The sequence below is a fragment of the Manduca sexta genome, chromosome 26 (assembly GCF_014839805.1).
Source record: "Manduca sexta isolate Smith_Timp_Sample1 chromosome 26, JHU_Msex_v1.0, whole genome shotgun sequence".
Lineage (NCBI taxonomy): Eukaryota > Metazoa > Arthropoda > Insecta > Lepidoptera > Sphingidae > Manduca > Manduca sexta.
This window is the reverse complement of record NC_051140.1, coordinates 11,431,494-11,455,684: the sequence shown is the minus strand read 5'-3', so window position 1 is coordinate 11,455,684 and position 24,191 is coordinate 11,431,494.

Below are 24,191 nucleotides of genomic sequence, written 5' to 3'. Positions count from 1 at the left end.
TTCAATTTCTCGGAGTAAAAAAGTTTATGTGATAGCATATTTGATATCGAATTAAGACAAATATGCATTCCAATGTAAAAGAAAATAAGTATCTAGTACGATTAAGAGGGTAAAGCTCTTGCACCCACCACTTATGAAACTGTTTTAGGTATGCAGGTTCTTTAAGAAATTTTGATTTATTATTAGAAGAAACTGCACTTAATAAAAATATATATTTAAAGATAAAAGTCGGATAAAATAGTTCTTCTCCGCATACACAATATGACTATTAAAAAGTAATTATATCTAGGATATGCAGAAATGATAAAATAAAATAACATTTTAGTTGAAATATAATAGAAAATAGTTTTTAATGAAAAATAACGTAAAACAATCTTAATCGAATAAGCAATTTAGTTGGAAACTATGTGTTTGTCGAAACCCAGCCCTTTGTAACCCATGCACCGTATTAATCATAGCGGACCCTTGGTACGTTTTCAATTATTGAAATCTAATCAGTTTAAGAGATTAGCGCTCTATGAAATAGGAGAAACAATATTCGCATGACCATTGTAATAGTAAGATTATTCCCATTGTTGATTGTATTAGTTTCGTTTTATTGAAATAATTAGATAGAATATCCTTCTGTATGCGAAGAGAATAGCGTTCAAGATCAAATTGAAGTTTATTTGTAATAGTTTTAGTTGAATCTAAAAGCCTTTTGCATTTATTGAGAAAGGTTTAATAAATTTAATGTAATAACGTACTCAGATATTCTTATTTTCCTAGAATCTTAATAAACATTTTCCTTTCGTTCTTTTAGTTCTATGAAATATATCTAGCGGTTATCTTTTATTTAACATTATCTTTATAAATTAAAGTTAATATTTATTAGTATTGACTGACTCGGTTGCGTTGTATTACCGTACGACTGCAGTGCTGAGGTCTCGGGTTCCCAGGGTCGGGTAGTGATATTGGATTTTTCTATTCACTATCAGCCTGGAATCTCGAATTTGTGGCCTATATCGCGATAGGCTCGCCCCCTATCATGGGATGGAATACGCACGGGGAGTGTGTGTATGTCTTTGTATTAATCCCTGAAAGCATTTATTAAGATCGATAACTCGTATAACTATATTAAGTACTAGCTTTTGTCTGCGTAAAAAAGTATTTACGAGATAACAGCCACGCTCCATATTTTCCCGAGATACAAAGTACCTTATGTCCTCCTCAAAGTCTCAAACTATCTCCATACCAAATTACATCCAAATCTGTTGGGTAGTTTTTGAGATTATTGCGTTCAGACTTACAGAGAGACGCGGCGGTTGATTTTGTTTTATAATATGTAGGGATTTACAAAAATAAAATGGGATATTGCGTTATAAAGATTTCGAGTCCCGCGAAATCTCGCCATAATATAAACTGGAAAAGTATGCGATAACATTACAAGCCTCACTTTAAGACCCAACAAAATGGCACTTACATCCCTTGTCACCACGAGTGGGCACTCAGGACTTTCTCGACGCACTTGCCACCAACAGTTTTGAGTGTAGTCCGCCATGTGTTTCGTGAAAATTTTGCAATTTAAATTTTAACTTAAACGCTTAGCCGCAAAGGTTATTTTGGCTTAAACCGTTCCGCGGGATATATTATTTCGCGGTTTAATGTATACCGCAAGTCGTCAAATATTAAAAGAGCCGTGAATGGAACGGGAATACGCGTTAATTGTGGACCTTAGGGAATTAGCAGGTTGTAGAATTTAAATGATTTGAGCCTCTCCATTGGCCCGCTTGCTTGTGTCATTATGTTGTGAAGTACTTCAAATCTTAGACTGTATTGTCATGGTGTTGTAATATTTCACGTTCTATTGTAATAAGTTAGCCGGTAAATTCTATTATAACATCATTTGCTCTGCCAGAAAATCCGATGATAAACTAACGATAACTTCAAGAATTTGCCTTTAATGATTTTTTTTTAATTATAAGCTAAAGGAACCCTTGAAGGATTACCTAATTTTTAAATATTCGTATAATTGTTTTTTTTTTATATAAAGAAAACCCTTTGATTACATTGGAACATATCACTACATATTATGAAATGTCATAATAAAATAACTAATAAAAAATCGTAGTATGAGCACTAAAACAAAAAAAAAAACAAAAACATGAATGGCGGGACTTGTTAGAAACCGTCCCTTTCTCAGTCACTTTACTTTTTTTTACTACGTAGTAGTAAAATTTCACTACATGTAACCTTAAAAAAACCTATTGTATGAAAAAAATAAACACAGAAATAAAAACAAATGAATAAGAATATTAATTTGAAAACGGCTTTATATCACTCTTATTTTTATATAAATTACCAAGCTCATTCCTCGTTCCGTATCCCACAAGTATATTACAACGTATGATCATAAAAGTGGTTTCTACAGTGCTTCGCTCAGCTTGTTACAGTAAAGTTGGGGAAATATCGTTCAAGTCCACTATACAGAAGTTAGTGGCCTTGTGCTAATCAGGCGCTTAGCTGGTTCACTATTAATGGACGAAAGTGACTGTCTGCAATTACATTAACTTTCTCAGTATTATTAGTTTGACTAGGCTAAGAGTTCATGTATTTTGTTTACGTAAGAGTCTAATTTATTTAGAAGAGACCTATGGAGGTATAACCGTGTAAATGACATAAAGGATAAAAAAAAAATATATTTTGATAACAAAGTATAGGTAATGGAGTGGAAAATTTAAATAACTTTCATTAATGTTTAGATTTTCCGACATAAAATGAAAAACTGAAATAAAAATCTTATGAAATTAACTGTCGAGTGCTAAAGGTTTTTTTCATTCTAAGAATATTCTTTTATGCTAAGGAAGGACTTTTAACCAGGTAGAGGCATTTTCGAAATAAGCTCCGGGGCGTGTTTGCATGTCAAATATGATAACATTCGAAGTTCTGTACCGGGATAAACATGATTATAATTTTAGATGTCCATGACCCATTGTCTTTATCGATGTTTAATTAAGCATTAGAATGAGAAAATAAGTTCATAGGGCTGATAAATTATGCCAAATTTTACTAATAAATATTTAATTTTTAAGTGCAATATATTATTCTCAATAATGCATTAAGGGTTGACTTTTCAACCGTCAGAATTCATATTCATAAATCAATTATAACAAATAAAAATAAAAGTTTTACAAATAAAATGTATGCGAATATTTTATTCTTTTTCTCTCTCTCGGCCTCTCTAGGTTACTCAACGCCAGGACTTAAGGGTGGGGAACCAAATATGATTCTCTCATCACCCCCATGAGGCTGCGTGGTTATCGTCGACGCGAAACTAAAAATATTAAAAAAGTATATTTAATGGAAAACTTATAAGGTCATTTAGCTATTGTTAGCGGCTTTATATATGTGAAATTCTATTCTGAGATCTATATAAGAATTATGAATGTGGGCTGTATTAATTAAGTATGGTATAGGTATAGGTTTCTACCCGGAAATTAATTAGTTTTGATATAGGTAGGTCATAAGGAAAAAAACATCTAATGCTATCACGTTAAGGGCTAATTTCAAAACAGTTATATAAAAGTTATCCATCAAATAAATTATAACTTTATACATACAATTGTCATTTTAATTTGTCTGTGTTGTACTTAATCCTACGAATAAAACAGAGGGTGTGGGTGGAACGAAACAAAATATTATTACTGGACTTCTTTACGTTACTTCAGTTTATTTCTTATAGTCTCTTTATATCTTGTTAAGGTCTTGCTCCATAGATCGTGTTTCTACTGAGAGTCTTAGAGAATAAAATCCTATTGGTGTTTTTAATGTTACTTAAAAAATATTTCCTTAGCCCGCTTCAGCTTCGCATGGGTAGCAGAGTATATATCATTACATTTATTCTGTCGTACAACCATTCATTTATTGTATTCTTACCTGTTACTTAAATCACTACGTCTATTGATGAAAATCGTATCAATATCGGTCCGGTAGTTATGAGTTGTACCCGCTGCTTGTAGGCTTTATTTTACAACATTTATGTTTTTTATTGTTTTGACGAGCTTGCCATTCGTCTGATGGTAAGTGACACGACCTCCTATAAACAGTAGAAACACCATCCAACACCTTGAATCATAAAGTATTTGATATATCACGGCTTGAGATGTAGACTTATTATGTCCTGTAGTAACACTGGCTACAATGTCATTCAAACCGGAACACAACAGTGACTACACATTACACAATACTACTTGGCGACAGAAATAGACATTGCGGCGGTACATACCCAGGCGGGCTCTCACATACGAGAGATCTACCACCAGTAAACGAATATAGGTATATTTTATGATCACGTAATGCGCAATTCATAACTAACGTCCCAAGGAAAATCATTTCCGAAAGAAAATTACCCTCTCCTCGACATCATCTAAGCATAAACTAGGTATATTCAGAATTCATGTTAAACACAAGAGCCGGTGGTTGTAAGCCTTCAGACACGGTTGGGTTAACGCCAACCGCACTTGCACGCGGTGCACGTTGATAACTAATGAACGACACTCTCGAGGAACAATTTCCGCTGTACGTCACGGTAAGAAACGGTATCATACCGGTATATTAATCACGCTAATACCGGCTTGTTTCATCACCGTTGTTCATTTATAAGGATTATATTTGGATGGATTGTAAGGTTAGTTTTAAATATGGAATTCGAATGTACTAAAACGAGGCAAACAAAAATGATTTATATTGTTACTTATTGCGTCATAATTACGGTTCTATTTAAATCGACATAAAAAGGAGGAGCTTATCAATTCGACGTGAATGTTTTTTTTTAATGTTTGTTACCTCAGTACTCGTCATTTATGAGCCGATTTGAAAAATTATTTTTTTAAATTTAAACGTGTTATTTAATTTATTTAAATTATCTTCGTTCGAAATATAAATATTATTCAGCTCATTTCTCTGTTAAAAATAGACCAGCAAAACGTCGAAATTCAGCGACATTACGTAACGGTCCTAAAACAAAATGTATTGTCAACAGCGTCATATTTCACCAGGATCCGTCTTCCCCCGAGAGTCGCGTTACACGTTCGCCCAAAGTACCCTACACAACTAAATTATTTAGTTACAAACTTGTCCTAGTATTGTTGTTTCTCAATCAATGTTATACATTGCTCATAACAGAGTGTGTTCTGTGTGAAATGTTTATCAAAGTTAATTGTAATAGAATTTTGAAAATTGATAATATTTAATGCTATTAAATTTTAAAGTGAACTTGAAGTAATCTTGCTACAGAAGTCGCAAAAATCAATTTTTAAATATCCGAGCGATTTTCCATAAACGAAATAATAATACAAAAATTTTCAATTAAACGCAGCAGTAACAACTGGTAGAAAAATCTGCATCAAAACTGACAGTTCATTTGAGAGCTACAACGCTAAACACATACATATACATAGATAGACACCCTAAATTTATAACCCGTCTAATTCCGTGGGGGTTAAAATAACCCCAGCCATGCACTAAAACATTGACTTATCCACAAAAATAGCAGTTAATTACCCAAAGCGCTACACGAGTTTCAACACCCATGTGTAAACTCTAACAACGTTCCAGCTCATTATCGGATCGCTTCAGTCAACAAAATAGGCTTGGCGATAAATTAGACCGATTCCCACCGTAGCCGGTATGTAAATTCGTCCTCACGGCGACACCTGCCTTAGCTATAAATTATTTAGATGTCGCCTGAGATTGTGTACCCACTGCTTCATTAATATACAGTAAGAAAAAGTGTTTTGTTCCACTCCGAACGGACACTTGGTAGCAATAATTTATTTACTGTACAACAATGCATTGCAGATACTGTTCTAGTTTTTTAAAAGTTGGTAGCGTGCATGTAATTGTTGGCATAAAATAATTTAATGTTGCGGGCGAATTTGTATACAAAAGTAAGTAGTCGCAGTCAGGTCCTTTGTATATCTAAAACTAAAGTATTACTACGCTTTGAAGTTAAAGTATATTAAATACGGAGAGACAGTACGCTATATGCCAACTCTGTTGTTGAAAAGAACAAAAACATAAAATATTTTTCTCGGCCACACTCTACGTAAATTAAAACACATGCTCTGATGTAAATAGAGTTAAGAATTGTGTGAATCGTAAACCTAAAACTGCTTTTACTTACCCCAACTACCGTGACACTAATTAAACGCCATTGCGCCGACATTCTGCTAGTTCCGTGTGGTTCCGACATTTAATTGAATCACACGCAGATACTCAATTACAGTTTTTAGGAACAATTTTATGTTTGTTTATGCTGTTTGTACATTAACGTAGCGCGGTGAAGTTTGTGAGTTTGTTTGTATAATGCAATTTCTGGAACTACTGACGCGATTACATTATTTCATTTTGATAACTTTTATAATTTATTCCAAGATAATTACTTCTCGTAAGTGGAGCCGTGGACATGACTTTATATGATATAAAACTAGCTCGCATAAATAGTATAAAAATAAAATCCTTCCTAGTAGAATTTCAGCCACGGCGGCCAATCTCAACGACATCAGACAGGTGCGTAGAAGATGCTGTACTGTGTGGGCAATACACAAGTGCATTCTCTGTACCTTCACTCTCATAGCCCAGTGAGACAGTAATCTGGCATGACCGGAGAGATCAGACGCAGGACTAATGGCTTTACATACTTTCTGAGCTACGGGAGTATCACACCGCCAACTTCCTCACTCCGAGTTGCGACTAAATAATTTTTAAGATGGAAAAACCCTATTACAATTTAATTTTAGCCCGACCTGAGGTTCGCACCCGAAACATCAGCGCGATAGTTGTACTCCTACTGCGTATCCGATACAACTATGCCACTGAGGCAATCAAAGCTCGTATACTCATAATATTTATAAAACTATGATTATACTCGAGGTTATATTCTTTCTTAGTATGATCTAATTACACTCCATGTGATGTTGGCGCAACACGTTTTTTCACGCTCATTATAAAAACGAATTGACTTACATATTATTATGATTTATTATCTGATGGGTGCGTGACGTCTCATTTCTGAGGTTTAATCCTATGAAAACCATGTTTATAAATCACTCAAATTGGTACCCGACCAGGGAATCAAATTGAACCAAATCGTTCTAATATATGCTGCCTCTAAATCAAGATGAGGTGAGTAGAATTAAAATTAATTATGCAATTCATAACTCAACTGCAATATTTCCAAATCGCAGGAAGTTCTGTTTTGACATTGTATATACAAAAACCACATCATTAACCTGTTTCCCATTAATAAAACTTTTATAAGCCTGGCAACATACTGGGAATGGATTCAAGAAGTAAATAAGATACGAGAGTCGAGAAAAGTAAATTTTCCGCTACCGGATTCTTTGCTTCGTACTCGGCCATTATGTGGAACGTTTCTTTAAAGGACCAACGTGGACGTTGTATAAACCAAAGTCTATAGACAAAGCTATCAGCTATTTTTAATATTTGTAAAATTTAATACTTTGTACAATGGATTGCAATTTGATTTCAATTAAGCTCTTATAAAATTGTACTATGATATCATTATCTATTTTATTCCAGTTTGTACTATTGTACTAAAACTATTAATGATTTTCTACGTGGCTATTACTGTATACCAATCCTAGGTATGGCATAAAATTTGCTTACTGTCAGTATAAAACATAAATATATTTGTGACGTAAGAGAATATTATTTTATGGCAGATAGATAGCTAGATGGCCAAGAAACAATTTATGAACGAAATTCACGAGTTATTTGATAGTCAGATTATGGTAACATTACTGAAATAAGAATATTAGGAATCCTATACTACATATCTAAGTGAATCGACGATATCAAATCTTATCCAGATCCTAATAAACCAATGGAAAAATATTCAAACACAAATCTACAATTTCTCCTTGCTATCAAAGTACCCTACGATTCCAACGTCTAACATATTGTCAAACGAGCTACGAATGTCCTCAATATCGAAAACCGACAAGCTCTAAATAAAATTCAGTGAAGCAGTCTCGGGGCGTCCTCGCTGCGACATGTGTAACCCGGTTCGATGGATAAAAGGCGCTATTAAGATAGTAGGAGCGTTACAGTCGTCTTGACCGGGTTTATTGCATCTTTGTTTGCTCGGAAGGCAATAGAGGCTCGCCCGCCCCTGTAATCCAACAGTCTACCCGTTTCCGATTGTTATTACGTAGCAACTACAACGATGCCTGAATCGTGGCCGCGGGAATGATTGATGGCCTTGCCAGCAAGAGTTTGCCGTTCGACATACGAATGAGTTCGTTTTTGTTGAGAAGTGCGCTTTTTCTTACATTAGCTTTGTATTGTTCTTTAATACGTTTCAGTTTGTGATTCGTAAAACCATTAGGGTTATTGGTGTTTGATAAGTTTGCTTCTAATGTCTATGGGACTAGACCCATAGTTATATCGATTGAAAATAATATGCTCTTTTCTGTCTCATTAATACATCTAGGACTACTACATCTTAGACTGTTTCTGGGTATTGTAAAGTTAGAAGATTAATACAACACAAACAGACCTTTCTTTAGTAGTAAAATCATCATCATAGCTATATATAGATTTATCTCGTAGTTTGGAATTTGGATAGTCGAGATTACAGTTACGCTTTCGGTCTTTCTTCTCTATTTGGAGCTATCAGTTCCTTACAATCTTCAATAGGTTTGACATCGATATCAAGTATCCACAATTCTTTAGAGCATTCTCATACATTCATAGTGAATGTATGCGAATGCTTTACGTTAATATTTTTAACATATGACTTGTATTTATTTTATATTTTTATTATTTTTATTTATTTATTTCACATAAGTATTAAATATTCCAAAAGCTGCTGAAGTTATATTCCACCAGTATTTTTTAAAAGATCGGATCTTGAAAGTAATATACCCTCATCCAGCGATTAAGTTTTCAGTGGAAAAGAATCCAGTTTTAAGACATTTCAACAAAATGGAAGACATATTTTAAAGCTGTAATAAAAATACATCTCCGGTTTCATGGCGCTAATAAAAAGGTTGTTTCATTCTGTTCTATTTTACGTATCCTATAAAATGTTTACAAATAAAAATTAAATTCAATGTAAGATTTATCTTGTTCCGGGTTACTTAAGGTTTCATTCATTATTTATGTTATAAATTTTGTTGTTGCCTACAGTCGTAAAGCCAAGTTAAATGGTGGTGTTGGTAAATTTAATTTTAGGTACTAAAGGTAAGTATTAAAATTAGGTAAGGCATCACGCTGACGCTGTCTGAAACGCTGTGAAACTGATCGTCGCTGAATTTTCGATAGCAACCATCGTGATAGCGTTACTTAGGAAAATATTAGTATCGTCTAAGCGAAGCCTTAGGGACACGGCAACTAAATTAAAAAGTGAAGCGATTGAACCTTATTTAGAAAGTTGACTAATATTTATTTTATCATACCTATCAAAACTGCGTCTAATGTTTGAAACCAGTCATACAAAAAGTATATACGAATACGTATTACGAAACGGTATTTGCGTTTAATAATGATAGTATTAATGATGTTAATAATTTTGTTCATTATTTAATTAAAAATTATAAGGTAGGTAAGACTTAGGAATAAAATCTTATTTCGAGCCTCTAGGATTGTATTAAATTTTATTTTGCAATTTATAAATATTTTTAAAACCAATTTGGTATGGATACCACGAAGTTCTTATAATTACGTTTGCGGCTTGCATATTAAACTGTTGGAGAATAAGGAAAAGAATACCTTGGTTATGGTAAAATTGTAGCAAAACTCCTGAACCTGCCCGCGATTGCCACGGACAGTTCGTTTCATTTATTCATAAGCAAAAGCGGACTGAATCTGCTCGAAAAATACGTGACTACCTAAACCTTAATAATATACGAAGTGCGCCCGAGAAACCCAGGTATCATGGTGCATTACGGTATATCCACACATTCATATTACAGCTGCATTATTGCCTTAATTTCAATGATTTATGAAAGAGTTGTATTCGAATTGTAAGTGCCTTGTGGAAGACAGAAGTAATAGGTCCGACAGTACTATGCCTTGCCTTTGAAAAGATATGAAATAGGTACTATAAATTACGTGTAAGAAAACTAGTGAAAGCAGCAGCTTCTTTTTTGAAATGTGAAAAAAAAATATGTGTAAATATTAATAAAGGTGAAATTAAACAATGAACACAATTTATACCAACAGCTGTAAAAGTCAGACATGTAACAGTTTCAATAATAAGCTGTTATTTAAACAGTCATAGTCCATTAGCATGTCTGTGCTTTTATAATTATTTTACAAAACAATTAAGTTCGCAGCAGCGGCCATTTTCGGTTATTACCGGCCAAATCGATTAAATTGTCAACGGTTATCCGAAAATGTATTTTACAAAAATTAATGTTGCTCCCAGTTTCATCTGTATAATTGCGATTGTCCGTCTCAACATGTCGCCTAGATTAACCTTTGAAAAAGCCGCTACCAATATAAGTCCTGTCGAAATCAGCACAGCAATTTCGACGAAAAACTCCAGCAAACAAAATCAATTATACAGAAAAAAAATATGCCAATCCGATTTTATTAACGTAGGAATAACCAGTGTAATCACAGGAAAAAGATTTAATTTCGCAATAACACCCAGACTTTAAACCTATAGGTACTATTATAAAATAAATGTGAAGAGTTTGTTTTTCGTTTTTTGCACGAATCTCCGAAACTATTAGTTTGATTTTTTTTTCGGTTGAGTACTTTTCTTATCGAGGAAATCTATAAACTGTACAATATTATTATATTATAGTAACCACGCTTTAACCGATAGGAGAGGAGCATCAATGAAAAATCTTGCAAAAACAGGGAAATTTTATTCCTTTTGAGAGCTTCCGTTGCGTGTGCTGCGTAATCGGTTGAAGTTCGCAACAATCATGTATGGCGGAATTGTTCCTCTTAGAAAGTTCTAAAAAGTATAATATATTATAAAGCAAATTCCCCCACTGCATCTGTCTACCTGTCCTAAACGACATAGTGTCGTATACTACCCAACGAATTGTGATTAAATTTGGTATGGATATAGTTTGAGAACCTGGGAATCCCGGGAAAATATATAAGGGGACTTTTATTCCAGAAAACTGTTTCATGTTGACTAAGCTAGTATTATTCAGAGATATGTTAAAATTCATAAGACACCTAACGTGCCACTAGCCCACTTTGTTTAGCAGCAGGAATATTAAAGCAAAAAGAACATCGGTTTCAGCCTACATTTCCGAATATAACTGTTTTGTTTTGTTTGTTTTAACTGAATGCCTGGTGTCATTATGCGAATAAAATAATCATAAAAGTGTCAACAGCTTATTAAAATTCAATTCTCACGTATATCTCCTTGACTGATGGATCTTACTAAAAGCAACGTAGCTACAGAAATTTAACCACGTCATATGGTAAATTAGCAGAGTCCTCAATATCATTATGAATATTAAGTTCATGCATCATCAAGTCGCACAAAAGATTAGCGGGGGCAGCACTGGGGAGGTAAAGAGCAAAATATATGTAATTAAGAAAATTGAGTAAATAGACTTTATTGATGCGACTTTAAGATGGAATTCAATTGAAATAAGATTATTTTTCGGATTTATCGCGATTTTTTATATTATACTTTTCTCACGACGTATTGCAGCCTTCGTGGCCACGAGAAAGGGGGGCGCGGTCAGTTTCTTTAATAATATGTGATATTATGGCTTTTACATGGCTTCATTAGTTATGTTTCGAACGATTTTTTATTCTTTTCTTTTCGAACATTCTCTTTCTGCTCTACAATTACTTTGAACATTTGTTTAAGAGGTAGAATCGAATCCGGGGCCATCCAGAGTCGGTTTATTGTCCTATGCATTAGGGAAGACATAGACGCTGCAGCTGATCAATCGATATTTAGAAAATCACCGGAAGATACAAGAGGCAACTGAGACCCAGCCTCAAGTAACTATTATTTTTGTGGATACAGTCACTTTATAAAATACTAGTGTTTTTATATTCTTAGTTGCATGGTATCCATCAAGAGCTCACTGCTTTCACGGCTACCTCGATACAGCAATATTTAAAGCACCAACAGCAAAATCCAGATTAAAAACGTGCGAACATTTTGCATGGGCAAATTTGATCCCTCGTCCAATAACTTTAGAGGATAATGTTTCAAAAATATTTTATTTATGTATACCAAAGCTGTACATGGAACTCGTAGGCAGGCGGCCTTAACCTAAACGAGGCCTCAGGTGTAAAAAAAAAAACAAAGCCAGGCTCTGGGCGGAGGAACGAAAGTTACCTTGGTTTAACAATTTCCTTGGAAAGATCGTTAAAAAAGGTCCTCTAAGGAACCGTGCGAGGCCCCAGGCCGTTGCCGATTCGCCGCCTCCTAAGACCACCTCTGCCCGTGGGTATAATCAGGCTTCTAGAATCCCTGGTTTACGTCATGCGTAGTCTACCAGTCAGTCAGCGTCTAAAGAAATATTGAATAAGTAGAAGTTATAAGTTTCTAGACTGAATATATAAAATTACCATAATTTTATTCTAAAGTAAGCATTATAGGTAGTTTCTAAACATTCTGTTTTATTTTTACCAGATATTCTAAATTTATTCATGTAATATTTGTCGAACAAAGAAGTCGTATGTCTTCGGTTGGTTTACTTTATATACCCAAGGCGAAGTCTCATCGATTTCCACAAAACTCTTGTATACAAAGGTCGACAAACTCGTTCATGTCCTTTCATTAGCTCAATGACCCATTTTTTGATACGTCAGCCCGTTGTAATTAATTGCGTAGGCACTTCAAAATAAAGTAAACCGTGTTTCTATATTTTTGTGTAATATTTTCTTTTTGTTAAAATTACAAATTGCGTTTGAATCGTGGCACGAAGTGTGCTAAATAGCAACTTGAAGTGCTTATCTTGAAACCGAGTCAGTTTTGGAGCATTTCTCCACTTTTGTTCTGTATAGTTTTATTTTTATATTTCAGAATACGGTATTGTGTGTGGCTTATTACTTTAGAACTCTGTGTCAAGGCAGATATAGTATTATAAACAACTTATTCAGCTATAGTTATAAAGTACCCGTGGCCTAAATTTGAGACCAATAACCTCTGAATATAAGTCGATTCTGTTATGAAACCTGTCAAATACATTAGAGTAGCGGGCAAGGATGACATTAACGAAGGTGCGCTAAAGTAGCCTAGAACAATCTCAGAATGCACGATTTTATTTATATTACCAAAAAAACGGTGTATCACCACTCATCAGGGCATTACTTTGGTATAACGGAGGACATAAACATATTTGAATTGATAAATATTTTGAGTTTAAAAAGATTTTACTACAAGTGTCACTTTTAGTCACCCCTCTCCAAATCGTCATTTTCACGGTAACCTTAAACACATATTACCTCACTAAGATGTTATCCCTCTTTCATGTATATTATGCATGTAAGGAGGACTATCTCATCAACAATAACGTTTATACCAGCCCGTCTCAGGGTAACACAAAAGTTTAATGCGCGCTTCACGACGATGCAAAACAAACAAAAGATTGTTGAAATCCTGACGTGATTACTGGCTAATGACTCCACACGACACTATATTCGTATGAGAGAGGATGTCGTTGCTCTGTTGACGTTTTTAATGAGAACGCTGTGAATACGCTTTGTGCCAGTCCAATGGTGCGCAGCGCGGCTGTCATTAAACAAAAAGAAGGATTTATTTTAATAGAACGTACGAAAATATTTGATACTTTTTTCTGGCTTTACTTTCGGGAGTTTTGTGTTGGCTATTTATAAAAATATTTAATTTTGCTCCAGATTTTAACGATTTAGGTTAACGTTGTCAAGCTATAGCTATGAATAAGTGAAAAAAAAATTGTATAGCTTCCATCAACATTGGGTAATTAAAAATATGTTATATCGCTATTTTCGTTACAGTAGCAGTTATCTTACCCGATAAGTGCGAGGGGGATGTTTCGAATCAAAATGTACTGATTAGAAACGCCACTGAAAGGTATAGTAAGTGATCAGTTTGATAATAGAGAAATCGCTGGAGTATTAATCTTTATGCTAGTGTAAACTCGCAACACAGTCGTGTTACGTTATCTTCGTGAAATTAGCGTAGAAAGGTATATAGTATCTTCTGTATAGTACCTTCGGTGAGATAAGAGCACAATAGCATGCACGCGGGCAATGCCACAATTAACCAAAAAGATTTTGTCGCGCCAATATATTTAAAAAACACACATTAATGTAACAAAGGCAGTATAATGTCCTTCTGGCGAAATGAGATTGAACTTGATGGGTGACATTGTTTCTCCAAATAAAAGGATGTTTTTAAAGCGCCTTGGCATACTTAACTCATTTTAAGAATTTTTAACAATTGTGCCCTTTTCTCTCCGAAGGTACGATATGCCAATTTCTATTGTTTTAAACGCGACGCGGTGCATTACATGTTGTCAAAATGACGTGTGACATAAAGAATCAGGGGCCTAGACTATGCTTCGAGTTTCGAGAAACAATGTATTTCAAATAATACGTCAGGATTCAATGTCCATATTTTGATTCTTGGAATTTAGTCTCCTGTTAGAGACAGAAGGCAGCTAGATAACAAAAGAGACATTGCATTTTACGGCACAGGGTGTCAGTATGAACGGTTCGTAAGGCTTGGCGTGCAACACAGTGCGTGACCGACGCCCATTGATCACTCAACTAAGGACAACTTAGGACATTTTTTTCAACTAAAGCTTGCCTTTAATGCCCCTTGCGTCTGTAGACTTTAATTTAAAATGATTTCTATCTCGCCAGTGTTTAAAAATAGAAGCATGTAAGTATAACTTGTTAAATGCTTATGAAACCGGTGAGATTTCAGTTTAAATTTTAGGTCGCGTAGTAAAATTGATAGATTTGTCTGGGATTGGAATTTGCACCCGATGTGGACATAGAATTTTTCGTAAGTATTATTAAGTACTAAACCTTATTTTTAATGTATACTTATAATATTTTATTTAGAACATAAAATTTACATTTTAATCATTCAACAAATAATACCAATCACCGACATTCTCCAGCCTCTGTAGTATCTGATGCTAAATATTATAATTATCACAAAATGTTTACATTCCATGAGAATTAATTACACCTCTTTTAATATGTATTCAATTATTCAGATTAATTGGCAACGTGATTGATATTATATGTGACGTGCTAAATATCATAATACTGACTTCCTTGAGCAATCGAATGGGAAAAATAAAGAAGTGTATTGCTGAAGGTGAAATTAAACGCATGTGTACATGTAACATTTGTAATCCCGCCTTTATCGGGGCGAATTCACCGATAATATTCACTTCTTTGTCGCGGCGGCAGCTGCGACGAATTACGTCCTTTGTGGACACATGTTCTGCGCGGAGCACTGAGCGAAACATCTTTTTAGAGTGTACCTAAATCGACAGTTCCGTTCGCGTATTGTCGGGTAAAAAACATACAAATGTTTTATTTCGTGGGATACTTACCAAAGTTTGTTTTACGAATGAAAATAAACTTTAATCATTAGGATTAAAATTCTTATTTTGAAATATTAAGGTAAAGGAACCATTGATGGCTCACTAGTTTTAAGTTAATAAAATCTTTTCATTAAGAATTTTAAACATTTAATTAATAAATAAAACCTTTGATTAATTGCGACACAAAACCAAACCGTATGTAGTTTATTAACAAAAAATCGTAATTAGTTTTTGTTTACTTATAATAAAAACAAAAAAAAAAACAAGCCAAGGATGTTGGGAGCCAGGATATCTTCGATCACACTACTATCTTACTAGAAGTTAAAGTGGACAAGCTAAATTATTTTATACTTTCACCAATATTTTTTTTTACTATATAATGAGGTTTTTCAAATAATTGTGTACTTTCCCTTGCTTGCGGCTCCATTCGTATTTAAATACTGTCTCGAAATAACTGACCTAACGTGCAGCTTTCAGGATAAAAGTAAACTTCATAGTAACCCAGGAGCTGATTTAGCTGTATGCCAAATATCATCTAAATCAGTTTAAGACATTATACGTTTATTTACATCTTCACAAGCTTTCATAATATTATAATTATAATATTTATTCAAAAAGACAATGTAACTGTTACCCTTTATCACGCATCAAACTGTCAGCTAGATAGGTGAACGTCTCACAGAAGTCTTGATTACAGCTCTGAGTAATGTTATGTGGTGCAGGTAGATAAGCTTATACAGTGACAAGGGTTCCAGTCGCCAACCGACTATTCCGTTACAACTTATCTGTAGGCAATATTGCGTGACAAAACACGACTGCCGCGTAATCTGATTATCTGACCGTTCGGACGGCATCGTTTGCTAGTGGCTATCTCGCACCACTCGCCACTAAACTACTGGCCTATCAGCCTTTACGCCCTGTCGGTTCGTTCGCGTCAATTTGAATAAAGTACGAATAAAAAATGTGGTGTAAGGACGCCCTAATCGGTTCCCGATTTTATCAAGACTCCGTGCCAAGCGCATGGGCGCTTTTTACGCATCAACAGAGAACGAACAGGAGCCAAGTGTGGAATAAACGTGTTTCTGGGATTACTTTTATTTTTGTCTTTTAAACTTTTATTTAGCGGTATTCGTTTTATTTTTAGTGTCTACGCGCATGATGTTTTTGAAATGAGTTGACTTCAAATACGAGTAAAATGCGTACTAATCGCGATGTAGTCGGAATTGTGTCTTTTTAAATTTTAACATTTTTGAGTTTAAATAGGGCTTCATAACACCTGTATTCTACTTATAGACCTTTAATATTATACTGTTTTTTTCTCTGAAGGAAATTTAACTGGATCAGAATGAAATTAAATGGAATGGAAATTTACTACGTAAGTATTTCAATTTCGGTAACAGTATAATAAACTAAGTAGTAGTTTCACCATTTGTCTTCGGAGTAAGCCTGGTAGGTTTGACCACATTACAGCATACAGCGCGGTCGCAGCACTCACTGGCGGCCGCGGTCGGTGTTTTGGTCACGAGCCACCTAGCGCTCGGGCTTTCCTACGGCAATAGTGTTAGAAGCTATAAAATGATGACCTAAAATGCTGGTTATTTTATTTTATATGGTAACAATGATTTCTTATGTTTACGCGAATGTTAGACTTGCGTTGCGAAATTAAACTAATTTTCGGATTCTATCGCGGTAATTAGTGTTTTATTTTCTCCCGACGTTTCGAAGACTTTGCAGCCTTTATGGTCACGGGGGGGACTGAGATGTTGTTCATCCGTAAAGTGAAATTTACAATATCTACCTACATTTTACAATTATACAACTTTTTTAAAATTTACGCAGAATGAGCTCACAGTGTCTTGAAGTCTGGCAGCCGGTCTTTTGGGTTCCGATTTAATTAAATGTAGAACTGGATCCCATGCTTGTGCAAGCTTCTAACCATCTTCCCTATTGAAATTAGGATGTTTTTTAATTTCAATAGCCTCGCGAATCATCCTAGGCAGGAATCGGTGTTCTTTGGCGAGGATTTGTGGCTTGTCTAGTCGCAGATAATGATTGGCGCCTCCCTCAGAGTGTTCAGCGACTGCAGACTTCGTCGAGCGTCGGTGTTTCACGTCAGCTATATGTTCTTTTACGCGGGTCCCTATATTTCTTTTTGTTTGCCCGATATAAGAGAGGCCACAGTTGCAATCTATTTTGTATACTCCCGGTTCTTGTAGAGGTATGTGACACTTGACAGATGGTAAAAATGACTAATCTTCTTAGGCGGCTTAAAATAAGTTTTTATGGAAGCACGCTTCAGGATGTAGCCAAGCTTGTCGGTGACTCCTCTTACATATGGTAATACCACCGGAACACGTTCAACTGTGGCTGGTTTCACTCGGTTTCTGTGACGGCGGCGTGGAATTTGGAGCTTGTTGTCTCGCAGTACTTGCTTGACATGTTGCAGCTCAGCGGCCAGGTGTTTCTCGTCACAGATTCCTTGTGCTCTCTGAAACAAAGATTTGCCCACGGTAGCTAACTGTTTTGGATGGTGATGAGATTCACCGTTCAGATATTTATCAGTATGGGTCTGTTTCCGATACACAGTATGACTTAAGGTCTGATTAGGATTACGGATGATTAAAACATCTAAGAAAGCAAGAGATTTATTGTGTTCTAGCTCCATAGTAAATTGGATTTTATTGTTGATGGAGTTAAGGTGATTTAAAAATGCAGTTACTTTATCAGATGGTAAAATTGTAAAAGTATCGTCTACGTACCGTTTATAAAACCTTGGAGTGACCGGGGCTGTACTCAGGGCTGTCTCCTCGAAGTCCTCCATAAATATATCGGTGACTACCGGAGATACAGGGGAGCCCATCGCTACCCCCTCAACTTGTACAAAGAACTGATTATTCCACAACATATAGCCAGATGTAAGGCAATGTTGGAGTAGTTCTGCATATTCCACAGGAATGTTATTCTCTGCTAACTTAAGGGTAAGCTCGTAAAGAGAGTCTGGACATCAAAACTGACCATAGTTTCATTGTCAGCTAATTTTAGGTCTTTAATATCGCTGACAAATTGGTATGAATCCTTTACAGACGCTCTAGTATTTCCTCTAAGTGGTGAAAGCACTTTTGCTACGTGCTGAGCCAATCTGTAGGTTGGTGTGTCGATCTGACTCACAATGGGACGTAGCGGAGCATTTAATTTGTGTATTTTCGGCAACCCATACAGTTTAGGCAGTTTTGCACACGAAGGAACGAGTAAGTTTACGTCAAGATTTAACTTATCGGAGTAATCTTTTATTAAAGAGCTAGTAGCCTTTAATACTTTGGTAGTCGGGTCTGTTTTGACTATTTTATATGTACTTACATCCGATAAAAGTTGTTCCATTTTATTATTGTAGTCTGACGTATCCATTACTACTGTCGCATTTCCTTTATCTGCACGGAGAATGGTAAGGTCCTTCATCGATCGCAAGTCCTTTAAAGCGATATATTCGTGTTTTGGAAGATTTGGTTTCGGCACTTTCTTTTGACGCAAAATTGACGAATTGTCCTGGCGTATCGCCACCGAATCGTCCTGTTTCAAGTTATTTTTGAAGAGACTATTCTCAACATTGCAAATAATGTCTTCATACGGTATCCTTCGTGGTGTAACACCAAAATTTAAGCCTTTCGATAAAACCTGAATTGTGTTTTCGTCCAACGATGAAGGTCCATGAAGGCTGCAAAGTCTTCGAAACGTCGGGAGAAAATAAAACACTAATTACCGCGATAGAATCCGAAAATTAGTTTAATTTCAATATATGGTAACAAGTTTATTTTTTCTAAACCGAATACTGGATTGTCATTGTTTGTATTTGACGTGTATTAGTCTAACCAGAAGATGTGTATGTTAATATTTATTAATAATGCAGAACTTTATATAAGATATTGCATCTGGTCGCTGGGCACTGCCTTAGCCTAGCCTTCTGGAAGAATAAGTACAAGAAGGACTGTGCCACATAGCGTAGAGTGGGGTGATAGCCTACAAACATCTACAAAATTCATTTTTCAAACCCTTGGGCATATTAAAAGCTTTGCCTCAAATAAAGGTTCATGTATTGAAGACCTGTTCGAATCCGGACCCCTTTTTTCGAGTCTTTTCGACTCAACGCTTATGTCCTTTCGACATTTAAAAGTATTAATTCTATATATCACGTCGACTTCTAATTATTCTGTGTGTAAATAGTACGATGGTATATTTAAAATATAGATATATAATATACTATGTTTCGTTTGTAATGTCATTCGGTCTTCCTTTTACTAGTTTCTTTGATCTACCAACGTAGTAGGTATCTGGAGTTTTATAAATATTAAACATTAGTAGAATTGTAGCAATTAGTTTATTTAGAAACAAAAAATTGAAAACACTGAACTGTCAAACAATTTCACATTACTTTTCTTTGTCTTATTTTTCACGAATATTTTTTCTTGAAAGTTTTTAAACATTTATAAATGGATTTGTCTTGTCAACGGATACTTTCTTTGATAAGAGAGAATTTCTCATCAGAGCGTCTGAGTGATTGTGACGTTTCCTTTACATTGTTGTCTTATGTCTTTTTGACAGGAAATCGCCGGCCATTGTTGTATTAATTCCAACTTAGCGGAGTTTCTAGAAAATATTTCAGAGGAACGGTATTGCGAAATTGGAATGTCTTTAATGCATTTAAGTCATGATTGCGAAACATTTCCGCTGTAGATACTCTGTTGCCTTTATTCAGGTAAAAAAGATAAGATCCAAGTGTTATTAACAGCTGTGTGAGAGTGTGTTTTTTTTTGTATACAGTTGAGCTTAAATTAGTTGTTTCATAAACCTTAGTAACTTGTAATAAGTAGACATCTTAATTAAGATGGAACTCTTATAAATGAAGACTATAAGATTAATTCTACGAAGTTCAGATAAGGGGCAAGATTGTATAAAGGATATATACCACGAAATTTGTTGTTTTTTTTAATTTAAGCAACAAAGGCGGCTACGTCGTTTATTTTTGCGCATTGGATGCTACCATCAAGAACATAATATTGTGGGTTGTGTGGAGTAAAACAAAAAAGGTAGATTTCGGTCTTATTAAAACTGATACTGACTACTGATTTTTGTGGACCTTATCATACGTATCTTAGACTCGTTATTAGAACGTAGTCCAAATTTATCATACAAATGCCAGATCTTTTGTAAAGGTTTTAAAGGACAATGCCCAAAACCAGGCTATCTTTGCGTCAGTCATGCGTCTTAACCGAATATCCACGAAAAATCATCATTTTAATTATTACTTCATTTGTATTTATTTCCGTCAAAAGCGAATGGGGGTTTAAAAGATATGAAAAAAAAGTTGTTTAATTGTTACAAATGAAACACCGGATAATTTACTGCCAATATGGCGAATTGATACCAATTCATAACAAATTCCCTTTTTAAATGGAATAAAAAAGTAAATATTATGTAGGTACAATAAATGTGCCCGTATTTGAATCTATAATATATGTATTAAATATATTATTCATCTCAAATATATTGTAATAAAATAATATATTTTATTTAATAATTATGACCAAACTCCAAATAGCTGGTAATAAAAAAGAAAATATTAATTGTTCCAAAACAAACAAATAGCGACTTGTACTTGCATTGACAGAAATACAATGGTCAGCTAAAACATGTTTGGAATTTATTTTTAATTAATGAATATATAGGTACAGATTTTTATTACACTGGCAACTGAAATTAATGACATTTTGACACTTCAGATTTGTTTGAATATTAAATCATTAAAATATTTTAATATATTTTATCTTATATTATATCTTCAAGATCGGAGTGTTTTTCTTATGTATTTTAATGTTGAGTCGAAAAATCCTATGTTAAAAACAACGTATATAATGTGCGTTTCGAATTTTGAGAGGGAAGGCTTTTAGTAAGCAACACAATGTCGTCTAGAGCCTAGACCCAGGACAGTTAATCGAGACGGCATATCCCGGCGGTGTATTCACTGCTCCTTTGCGGCGCCACAGCAACAACAAGTATATTTCTTGGATGAGCTGTCCAGTTTGTAAGTTATGTAGATTATTATTAACATACCCACAATGTGGGAAATATTTTGCCAAAGTTAAAGAAAACAGTTTAACAATAATAATAATCTGAACATGTTTACTCAACTTCTACATAATATTTTAGGTTCCAGGCTGGAATGAGTTTATGCTGCCTGCTGGAGATCAGCTAATAGAGAGGTTCACAGACAACAACAACATGACATGACCCGACCAGCGCTGCAAGAAGTCATTCACTCACTTCAGGAGTATATATAAACGTGCTGCAGCTATATTAAATTCTTGTTTTTATTTTGGGATGCCAAAAATATATACCTCTGTTAAAAATATACATCTATATAAAAATATGCATCGGATTTCGTATTTCTGGTTTTATTTTTCTTTCCCTATGATAAATAACTATTGCCTAATCAGGCTGTGAAGTGAGTTCCTGGGTTCGATTTCCAGGCCAAGCAACATTTTATCTCGGTATTTTTAAAATGAGTTGCCTAGGATCGGAATCATCCAAATAGGGTTGGCGTCAGGCATACGGCCGGTCATAAAAACTAAGCTGAATCTATTCTACAATATGTGTTGACGCCGTATTGGGGTGAGATAATGGTAGGTGGAAATAAAGATTAGGTAATCCATGTAATAGAATAAGTCGTAAGTCAGAAAAACATATACACAAAAGGTCAGGTAACATATTATGTATGCTCCGAAAAAAAACTAATATTCCGCCATACTATGTTCAAAGTTTTGTTGGAGTTTCGTCTTATCACATATATTAGTACCTATGAGTTTCTCATGAGGGCAATTAACGCTAGGTGAAAAGACCGTCCACTAATCGCTTATAGTAATAACAATTAGGTACTGCAATATTGAACTTAATCAGGCACGTAGGTACTTTCTACCTTACATTATTGCAGTCCATACTTAACCTCAAAATAACCGCGCTATAAAAATTCTGATTACTCCGAACTTCCATCAAATATCTAATTGTTTTCAATTTGTATAAAAAATAGGATATATTATATAGTTATATTAGATAGGATATAGTTATATTCGCAGGCTGGCGTTGATTGTGTGTCTGCTGCTATAATGAGGGTGAACGAGGACCTGGCATTTATCAAAAGTTGGTCAGATAGTTTCGGTCTTTCTGTGAATCCCACGAAATGTCAGGCTATAATAATAGGCAGCCCTAGAATGATCGGGAGATTAGACTTCTCGCATATTCCTGCTATTAAATTTGATGGTACCATCATTCCTTGGTGCTCCAGTGTGAAGGACCTCGGACTACACATTGATGCCACCCTGAGCTGGCGGTCCCACGTTACCTCTGTTAGTCAGAGAGTTATCGGCACACTTCGTTCTCTTTATCGTCTGAAGAATCTCTTGCCATCCAAGACCAAGACTATGCTTGTGCAAACCTTAATCCTCCCAATAATCGACTATGGCGATGTATGCTATTTTGATCTGAATGCAGACCTGCTCAATAAACTCGACCGCCTTCTTAATAACTGCATTCGATTCGTTTTTAATCTCCGCAAGTACGATCACATTTCTTCTTTCCGTTCGCAGTTAAATTGGCTCCCCATCCGCCAGCGCCGCTCGTTACGCGCGCTTACTACTCTCTATTCTCTCCTTAGGTCTCCTATACCTCCTACTTATCTATCTTCCAATTTTAGTTACCTTTGCGATGGGCATGATAGGAATTTGCGTTCGTCTACCAATCTTCTCCTGAAGTGTCCTTCGCACAGTTCTGATTTTGTTCACTCTTCCTTCGCTATCCAATCTATCCTTCTTTGGAACGCACTCCCGCTCGAAATCAGGTCGTCCTCAACACGGCTGGCTTTTTAAAATGAGAGTTCGTCGATTGTTGCTGGCAGAAGTAGCAGATTCCTCTAATTGACTTATTAGTGTATTTATATATTTATTTATTTTTATATATGTATATATATGTATGTGTTTTTATATATATCTATATATTTATATATGCGAGTATGTTTTAATTACATTTGTTTACTATTTCTCTTCTTATTTGTTTTTCACTTCTTTTATTATACACCTACCTCCGTCCTCTCTACACCACCCCAAGGTTGACTGGGAGAGAATTCCCATGGCATTAAGTCCGCCTGTATACCATGTGTACAAAGTGTTAATAAATAAATAAATAAATAAATATTCCCTATAGTTTTGTGAAGGTTTTGTACAGACGCAAGCGTAGCCCAACTCTCATACAAAAATGGGCATTCTCCTTTCAATAAACATATATATACGCCTATTTTGAAACTTACAGAGGGAGAATTTAATGATAAAGTTATCACATAAAGTAGCATTAATAATAACCAGTTTGATGTTTAAAATTCCGTTATCACTTGAGTGTTGGGATGAGAATAAAAAATTGTGAGCTTCCTCTCAACTCCTCGAAAAATCGTCCTACCTCAGCTGAACGCACCTTGAAAGTTGTGACGCAGAGAAGGCGGACGTCACAATTTTCATACTACGATTTCTGCTGGTTAGGTACTAAGTAAAAAATAATAAATCTGTAATGCTGCTTAATCTTATCTATATATATATAAAAATGAATCCCTAT